Source organism: Octopus sinensis, linkage group LG5 (assembly GCF_006345805.1).
Source record: "Octopus sinensis linkage group LG5, ASM634580v1, whole genome shotgun sequence".
NCBI classification, from domain to species: domain Eukaryota; kingdom Metazoa; phylum Mollusca; class Cephalopoda; order Octopoda; family Octopodidae; genus Octopus; species Octopus sinensis.
Genome location: NC_043001.1, coordinates 85,617,367 through 85,627,497, shown reverse-complemented (window position 1 = coordinate 85,627,497; position 10,131 = coordinate 85,617,367). Strand labels below are relative to the sequence as shown.

The 10,131-nt window shown below is 33.7% G+C and overlaps 1 pseudogene; it reads left to right on the top strand.

Moving 5' to 3' along the window:
- LOC115211985 overlaps positions 1–4,345 on the top strand; it is a 14,392-nt pseudogene extending 10,047 nt beyond the window's left edge.
- The last annotated feature ends 5,786 nt before the right edge of the window (positions 4,346–10,131 follow it).

Sequence of the window (10,131 nt, the reverse complement as noted above, 5' to 3'; positions counted from 1 at the left end):
TATATGTATATTACATCAAAATATATATGTCAATCCCTTGAAGAGTTCACAACTAGCTAATCGCTCACTATTTATTGTAACCTAATTGAATATAGTGTCCTTTAGAAATTATTGGTTGGCATAACAAAGACTCTTGCAGATAATGAGTGCATGGAAGCTAAGGATCTGTCATTCATTCGGCTCATATATTTAGCTACCTTATTGCTAAGTGGATTTCGGTATTTAATATCTCGGTCACCTTCTCTTAAAATCATTGTCTTTAAGCAAGAGGAGAACATTTAGGGTAGAGGTATAAGTTTGGTTCTCGAAACTACGCTTATTTGACAGATATGCGAACTATATTGAGACAAGTTTGACGTACATTGTGTCCTGCTTTTTATTTACCTCTTTAGATGTAAGCACATATGAAGTAAGCGTGTACAGAAAGTGTTGAACATAAACGCTAGTGCTTTATCATATAAGAGGACTGAAAGTTTTAATCAAGAACATCTCAGTTTGCTTAATTGGCTATCAAATATAGGCAATAACATTTTACTTGCAAATTTTACCGTTCATAGATAGCTGTCTTAGCTACGGGAATATTTATGAAGGGTGTTGAAATGTTACTGCCTTTAGGGTGTCGCGAAAGGCCTGGTTGGATGTCCAATCTTCGAAGTTCATTAACAGGGCTAAGAAAAACTTAAGGACTGCTACAATAGATGCATGAATCTGAGAAGGTACTATGTTGAATAATATCATAACAGACAGATGCTCCTGTATTTTCTTATACACAAAGACGAGGAACTTTTCAGCATATCTTCGTATATTACATAAATCATTTTGACTAAATCCAGTCTTTTGTACGCATTAATAAGATTAGATATAGATATTTCACCCATAATAATTATATCTAATTCTGATAGTTGACTTCACACGATACGAATTACAACATGTGGATGAGATAATAAATCGATAGCCCGGATAGACAAAGTAATCCATTTGAAACATTCTCTTTTCGATTTGTCTCGTTTCTTTCTTTCATTTCATTTCTTTCTTCCTTTCTTTCTCCCTTTATCTCATTTCATTTTCCTACCTTCTTTCCTTAATTTCCTTAATTTTATTTATTTTCTTCCTTTCAATTCTTCCTTTCGTTTTTTCTTTCCTTTCTTCCTCCCCATTTGTTTGTTTGTTTGTTTGTTTCTTTCTTTCATTCTTTCTGATTTTCTTATTGTATTATAGTCTGAACAACGAATGAGATACAGGGAAACTTGCCGCAGAATACTTCCCTTCATGGAAAGGACATTGGATATGTACAATGGCGGCAGCCAATACTTCTTGGGAGACCAGGTAAGTAAAAACAGTTTAGAGATATTTTTCCCGGGCACAACCAAGGTGGCATATCTATGTAATATGTATACACATTTAGTAGGATACGCAGATCGCTATTTGGATTTAATATCATTTCAGTTGTGTTCAACGAATTATTTACAATTCGGGAATCATTCAAGAAACCTAGTGGGTGTATTATTACGTGCTTTTCATTAATAGCTACACATTGACAACCTTCAAAGACCCCGAAATACGTCTGTGGATCTCATGAATTACAGCTGCGAACAAATCCATTTTGCTTCGAAATGTATTGCATTTATTAACACAAAAAGCATAAGCTATTCTTAACCCTATGTAATTTTTGGTTAGAAGCATTTTGAAGGTAGTGTAGACAATCATCATGATATAGACCTCCATTGATATTTGGGAACTAGTCTATATCGTGATGAATGTTGACTCTACCTTCAAAATGCTTCTAACCAAAAATTACAAAGGTTTAGTTAAGAATAGGTTAGTTAAATTTTCCCGAAACGTAGACTTAGGCATTGTTTTTGACGATGATATGACTAAAGCCACTTTTTCGATATTACCCTTAACTTGCATAATGATTCATATTTCCCATACCATAAACCCTCAACTTATTTAAAATATATTAGCTCTTTCAGTAATCATTCTAAGGCTATTACAAAGTATTTAGTTAGGAATATTTCGCTTAGACTTTCTGGATTATCTGCTAATGTTGATATCTTCAACGGTAAAGCTAAATTGTATAACTCTGCCTTACTTAAAGTAGGCTATAAAGAAAAATTACCTACATTGACAGTAATTCTAGCTCTATTAATCTGTACATGAAATCAAATCATAACGATATTAACAATATTAATTTTATTTCGAATAACAACGCCAAATCCCGTAATGTAATTCTGCATCGTAAGGGTGATAACCGTTAAGAAACTTTTTTCGTTATAAAGGTACATCGAGTACTTTTAACGATAATTACCCTAATAACAAGGTATGTCTTAGTAAAACTGTTTGGTTAATAATTCCAGATGGTAAGCAGATCAAATACAACCTTCATTACCAGTTCCGTTCGATTATTAATTAACACCGAATCAGGATAGGTTTTCCTAAGACAAAAAATCTTTCACAAATCAACTCTTCGTATAATAAGTTGTTGACTACAAATCCACTTAATGAAAATAGTAACATTGATTTTGTTAACACTAACCATTCTTTAAATAATAATAGCAGCGGTGTTAGTGTTTCTGATGTTGACTCCAAACGCAGTAATTCTAAGGCTAGAAAATATATTTATCAAAATAAAATTAGTTCCTGTTCTGGCATATTTTTATATAGGTAGTTCTTCATCTCAGTTGTCCAAAAGAATATCAAATGATTACTCTACATTTAGACATATCAGTAAACATAACAATACTGCGCTTAGTAAATTAATTTGGTATCAAAAGGATCATAATAAACAATTTGATTTGGAAAGGAATATTCTCTCTATATCTTTTCCGTTTGATAGTTTAAATATTTTTCTCCGCTTTGTAACAGTGAAATGTATTTCATCCTCTTCTCAGAGAATCCTCTTGTAAACACGTTTATACTACTCGTTTATCGTTGCAAGCATTGGCAGAAACGTACCTGTACTTTCTATAAGTGATTTCTACCATTCTATAAAATTCGACCTTTGAGTGCCTTGTTACATTTCACTCCCACTAAATATATCTATTTCATGACTTTAAGCCTTATTCCTATTCACGTATCACTCTATATCTCACCACTATTAGTTTTCTGTTACTTTCTCCTCCTTCTCTTTCTATAAACTACCTTTGGCGTTATAGCTAGTGATTTTTTTAAAAAGATTACTATATATATATATTACATATGTACGTAGACACGCACACAAGCACACATAAATTTAAAGTAGACAGAAAAACGAAGACCTAGTAATCAACATCAATCGACTAACATTAAATATTACTTTTTAATATGAAAATAGTATGATTTAAATATATTAAGCCTTTCATCTTCGCCTCGAGGCTCTTTTTCTTTTCTTGTCTTTTGTGTATGTATTTTTCTTCACTCTGATAAAGCTCCATGCTCCAGATCGGATGCATTACCAAAACATGATGAATATTATTTTCAGAATTTTAATGGCAATACATTTTAACAATAGAAGAAGAAACAGCTGTTAGATAGGATGCAGTCTATTTGTATCACAAAGTAATAATTGATGATAGTCGAATGTTGTCGATCAATATTTCTCCATTTTCTGTGCAATTTAAATTTGATTACGGATAAACTCATGTTTATCTTTATTACTGCCTTTAATGTGCATAATATGCTTGTATGTGTATGTCCAGGGTCAACATAGGTAATTATACCGATAGTATAACGGATATTTTATATTGTTTTCTTGACTGGTTTCGCTTTTGCTAATCATGATATCAATATTTATTTAAATACGTATTTTCTTCCGAAAAAGTTCTTTGTCCATGTTGTGCCTGGAGTTCATGAATGAATGATTCAACAAGTAGAAAAATTAAGGTGAGGTAATTGGTTATCGTTATTATAGTGGATAGGGGAAATAATTGTTCATCTTTCTGTAGCGGTAAAAATCATAATAAAAATTAGTTATGCGTGCATATTTAGATGTGTTCTGTATTTTTCGATTATTAAATTTTCTTTATTCAAACGTTCTTGTATAGAAATTGTATCTTTGCACTGGTAAAAAGGGATAACTGTAAAATTCGGTTATCTCTCTCTCTCTCTCTTTATATATATATATACTCATCTTCTTTACATATATATATATGTGTATTCTTGTATCGCACTTTTCCAGATGACCATGGCTGATATGATGTGCTACTGCGCTCTTGAAAACCCATTGATGGATGAACCATCCATGCTCACCAGCTACCCCAAACTGATGGCACTGAGGAACCGCGTTATGAACCACTCTAAGATGAGCAACTACCTGAAGAGACGCTGCCGTACCGACTTCTAAGTTGAAGGAGCTGTATCTGGACCCGAAAAACAACTATATCAAAGAATAGAAATGCAGATTTCCAATATTCTTATGACTGACGCCAACTGCACAGATACCCATACATAAATACATACAAATAATATATATATATATAATATATATATATATATATATATATATATATATATATATATATATATAATATATATATATATATACATATATATATATATATATATGTACATATATGTATGTATATATGCAAATATGTGTATGGTTCATATACTTTCTATAGATATATAAAATAGTATTGGAAAATATATAACAAAAAATCTAAACGTTTGAACTTTATTTAAAATAAAGAAACATTCAGAAAATAGTAATAATGAAGTTATCAGTTTGCGTTTTATTTTAATGCTGAAAATAAAATCCATTGCATTATCATCTTTTTTATATTAAAATTTTATTTTTATTTAACATACTTCTTTGAAATGATAGTATGGAAGCAGAATTTGTAAGAGAGTAAAATTGGGGTCACTGGCCCTTGCCCGCGCAAGCAGAGACCTCTGGTCACTTATACAGCAAGTCTTGCTATTATGCCATGTAAATTATGTTTGGGGACACCAGAAGAAACATTCGCAGCTACGTTTCAACGATTTATTTGATGCCATATTTGACAGTCACTGATAGTTTAGGAGAGACATCATTCAGAAAATTGGCACTCTTGTTATAGAATTATTCAAGAGTAAAATAGGTCCACGAAATACCAATTGCCCAGTATTAACTGGATTTTGAGACCAGTGTTTTAAATATACTACTTATCGTATATTGCCGATATTCGAACAACTAACCTTTCCATTCACTCGCTGTGCATCTTGGATCGTTTTCCTATTGTTCCAATTATTACAGTTCTTAAGCTGGAGACCTGGCAATATTGAAAACGCATCAGACAAAATGCTTAACGATATTTCTAACGAATCTTTATGTTCTGACTTCAAATTCCGACAAGATCAATGTTACTTTTTATCCTTCGTTGTTGATACATAGGTACTAGCCAAACTTTGAGCCGAAATTTGAAACCAAATATCACCGATATTCATCTAATATGGAGACAGGAAATCTAGTCCTAGGCCACCGTGTTTTGTTCTATGCTTTGCTTATATATTTAAATCATCAACGTAACTTTATATAAGCTGGCATAGAATCAACTTGAATTCAGTTGACAGCCTTGCTTTTCGTTCGACACACCAACCGAATAATTTGACTGAAGATGCAAAGTTTTCCTTTCTTTCTATCATCACTTTAGCGCGAGAACTAAGTTACATTTCCAACTAATTACACTTATTACGACTACATATATCCAGTAACCAACCAACAAACTACCATTCCAGAACTTTTCTTTCATGTAACTCTTATAATTAGATTGCATACCCACATCGTTTGCCTGTTCACTTGATATCATGTCTTATCGTTTGATGAAAAACAGACGGATATTGGCACGGCATCAAATCCCGATAAACATACAATGTTTTAGAAACTAGTGGCACAAGATATTGTTCTTAAATATACTCATACTCTGTGATGTTATTATGGAGGACGGAAATGCACACATACACACATATGCGCACATTTATTTCATCGAGCTTAATCATCTATAAGTCAAACTATAATGAGCAGTTTATATTACACTTTCAATTTACAGCTGCTAACACCAGAGAAATATTCTCATGTCGATGTTTGTTTAAATGTAAATGCTATTTACCATCGTGAGAATGTATGGAAAAATGGATACCACCTCCCCCTGTGGGATGAAGTTAAAATAATAGGAGAATACGAAAACTAAAAGAGGCAGCATATATGCTAGGACACAACCTCCTAAGCAGACCGAGTGCACATATAAACAGGATATGGGAACCGGTATTAAGGAAAGATAGGAGAATATTAGATTTATAAGCCCTAAAATCCACTCCATAATTGCCCACGGACATATGGCGTAGTGGTTAAGAGCGCAGGCCACTAACCTGCGCTCCTAACTAACCCCAAGATTCCGAGTTCGACCCAGGTTCAAAATTTCCCCAAGGCTTATATCAGCCGAAACTTTGTGTTAACAAGATGAGGACAAATATCTGTCAAATGTAAATAATGGACACGGCGTACTATTCCCACATTTAGGCTAGTGCTTCTACTACACAGAAGACATACTGTGTAGTAGATATTCTAATGAAAGGTCACCCAACTGGTTGGCATGAAGTGACCCTCAAATACATTGTTGCTGACAGACATGTTGGACACATTCTCTGCTACTGCTTTTACTACACCTACATTAGATTCTGTTCTGCAGAGCAAGTTAATCAGACACTCGACATAGCATCTCCTCTTCTCTAATCCAAAACGTCCCAGTAATCGTAATACACAATTTTAACTGTAGAACCTCTGCCACCAAGAATTGCTTCCTATAATTTGGTCTTTCTGCAACCGTTAGCTTCCATCTTTTTAAGCGGTACCAATTTTACGATCTTGGCAACAATACCAACACTTTCGCTGCGTCTACGAAGATCATCACGCCAAACTAAGAAGTAATAATAATTACAACTAGAGATTACCGGCATGCGCCCATGGAAAAGACTATATGTAATTAATTAAGTGTACCTACAGTATAGTACTTATCTGTAGTTGTTGATGCTGAGTCCCATTTTAAATCATTTCTATACCTCTAATACAAAATAAATAAATCTTGTATTTGTCATCAAGAATAATAGACTAAATATAACGATACTAATTAAAGGCAACAATTAAACAAGATTATTCTACGGTTTGTTATTTGTACTAAAATTTTATAAGACCGCAGCCACTTTGAAGGCTATTTAATCGAAAATTTGTCCCCGAGACTAATTATACCTCATCTGAACGCACAACATTAAGAATGAAGAATCACTTATTGCAATCAATGATTAGTTTAAATATATGAAAAAGAGTTGTTTAGCATAGAATCTCTCTGTATTGATACTGAAACAGCAAATTTATTCATGTGTAAAAAGGAACTAAATAATGAAACATACTTACACACGTGCATACTGAAACATCCAAGAACAGATAATAGACTCCTAAAAGCTACACTTCCAGTCATCACGAAAGCAAATGATAATCCTTTCTACTAAAGGTACAAAGGGACAAGTCAATCACATAGGACTCAGTGTCTCACTGGTGCTTATTTTATCGAGTCCAGAAAGGATGAAAGATGGAGTCGACCTCGGCGGAATCGACAAGGGGCTACACACAGAGGGGACAAACAAGGATAGACAAACGAATTAAGTCGATTATATCGACCCCAGTGCGTAACTAGTACTTAATTTATCGACCCCGAATGGATGAAAGGCAAAGTCGACCTCGGCGGAATTTGAACTCAGAACGTAACGGCAGACAAAATACGGCTACGCGTTTCGCCCGGCGTGCTAACGTTTCTGCCAGCTCGCGGCCTTTGGAAAGCAAATAATAATGCTTATTACTGTATGTTTGAAGATTAACCTTTTGTATTAATTTATTCCGGGAGTTAAAATTGTGAAAATAAATATTTAAGTGCAAGTGATACTGAGTGTAGACCATGCACCATGTCAGCTACAATACTTATAGTGTTACCATCCAAATGATACATTAGTGATTATGATGATATTTGAACTAAGAACGTAGCAGCAGGCGAAAACCTATTTTTTTACTACCCACAAGGGGCTAAAAACAGAGAGGACAAACAAGGACAGACAAACAGATTAAGTCGATATATCGACCCAGTGAGTAACTGGTACTTATTTAATTGACCCCGAAAGGATGAAAGGCAAAGTCGACCTCGGCGGAATTTGAACTCAGAGCGTAACGGCAGACGAAATACCGCTAAGGATTTCGCCCGGAGTGCTAGCGTTTCTTCCAGTTCGCTGCCTTAGAAAGTCGTGTTATATTTAGGACTGATGTTTGGCCAACACAAAACTACGTTACAAGACAATCACTGGAATCATGGCGAGTATAGTTGGAGTATTAATCATATTGCAATATAAAAATACTCATATGCCCTGCCCAGTAGAGAAATCTGATGTTGTCTATCTGTACATCTATTCGGTTGGATGCAAATTTGTGTTACATAATAATATAATGAATAATGTATACAGAATCGAGACAATGTTCTTGTCTAACATAGACACATCAATATAATCTCAGTAAGATTAAAATAATTATACGAAATTCAAGTATAGGTTTCTGTCTTAATATAATTAATAATACAGAGTTGTCATGTATATATCACGGAACTAAGCAAATGTTGTAAATGTTATGAGTCACAAGTGTGGAAAACAACAGAAGAAAAATATGTGCTAGAAATATATAAATGAAAACAACAAAATAGAAAACTGCTTGCTTCGTTTTATAGGTTGACATATAAAAGCTTATATGCATATTGGTTTCTAATCTCAACAATAGACCAGCAACTTTGTTGGAAAGGGGTAAGCCGATTAAACTGGCTGCAGCGCTCAACTAGTACATATCCTATCGACCCCGAAAAGATGAATGGCAAAGTCGGCCTCGGCAGAATTTAATCTCAGAGAGTAAAGTCGGACTAAATGCCGCTATGCATTTTGCCCGGCGTGCTAACGACTCTGCTGGCTCTCTACCCTATAAGCTTATATACATGTTATTTGAACATAATTAAGTAGATGCACACAACACACACTTCAATACAAGCATATATATATGTGTGAGTGTGTATATATATATATATATATATATATATATATATATATACAGTTTGATTTGAAAACCCCACTAGAATGGGAGAAAGCGTTAATGATCTTAGTGATATGATATATATATAAAAAATGTAATATATAAATAAATATCTGTAAATATAAATATAAAACATCCGATCTTTTTTTTTGTTTTTTTTGTTGTTGAAATTTCTGCTGCTTTAAATAAAGCATATTACTCTAACACTAGTATTTGAGTACTCTTTTTTCCACCTTGTTTCACATTTATGTGTTTACTCCGGTATATATAAATATATATATATATATATAGGGAAAATTCACGAAAAAAACAAGAGACGAAGTATAACGCTCGGGAATTGAAAAAAGATTTAACGTTTCGAGTCTACGCTCTTCCACCGAAAGGAACACGGAAAGAAAGGAGAGAAAGATACATATATGTATATATGTATGTATGTATGTATGTTTGCATGTATATATGTATGTATGTATGTATTTCCTGGCTTTGAGTAAAAAAATATATATAGGAGGATTAGTTAATTATAAATATATTCAGTACCTTCGCCTCTCAAGTTCACGTATTTATTACAGCGGTCCTCCAGTTTTTCTAAGCCTTGTAAAAGAACTGCGATGGCTGGACCTTCAATCAGGCCTTTAGTGAAACCTTTAATGCTAGGAAATTTTCAGCAACCCTTCGCGTATGTATGTATGTGTGTGTGTGTGTGTGTGTGCTCGCGTGTGTGTGTATGTGTGCATGCGTGCGTGTATGTGTGTTTGTGTGTATGTGTGTGTAAACAAGAATACAAATCGTGTTTAGAATTTATGACATCTGCCTTGGTCGTATTTTATTGATGTATTCTTAGACTGCATTATAGAAATCCACAATTTTCACGTACAATTTTAAACAAGTGTAAGCAGTCAACATGAAGGCTTGATCATAACAGATCCTACAAGAAAATACAATTAAAAATTTAGCGTTATTTATGAATATACTCTTTAGTCTTTTACTCTTTACTCGTTTAAGTCATTTGCCGAACCGGTAAGTCCTGGGGTCGATTTGCTCGAAACAAGTAAAAGAGATAA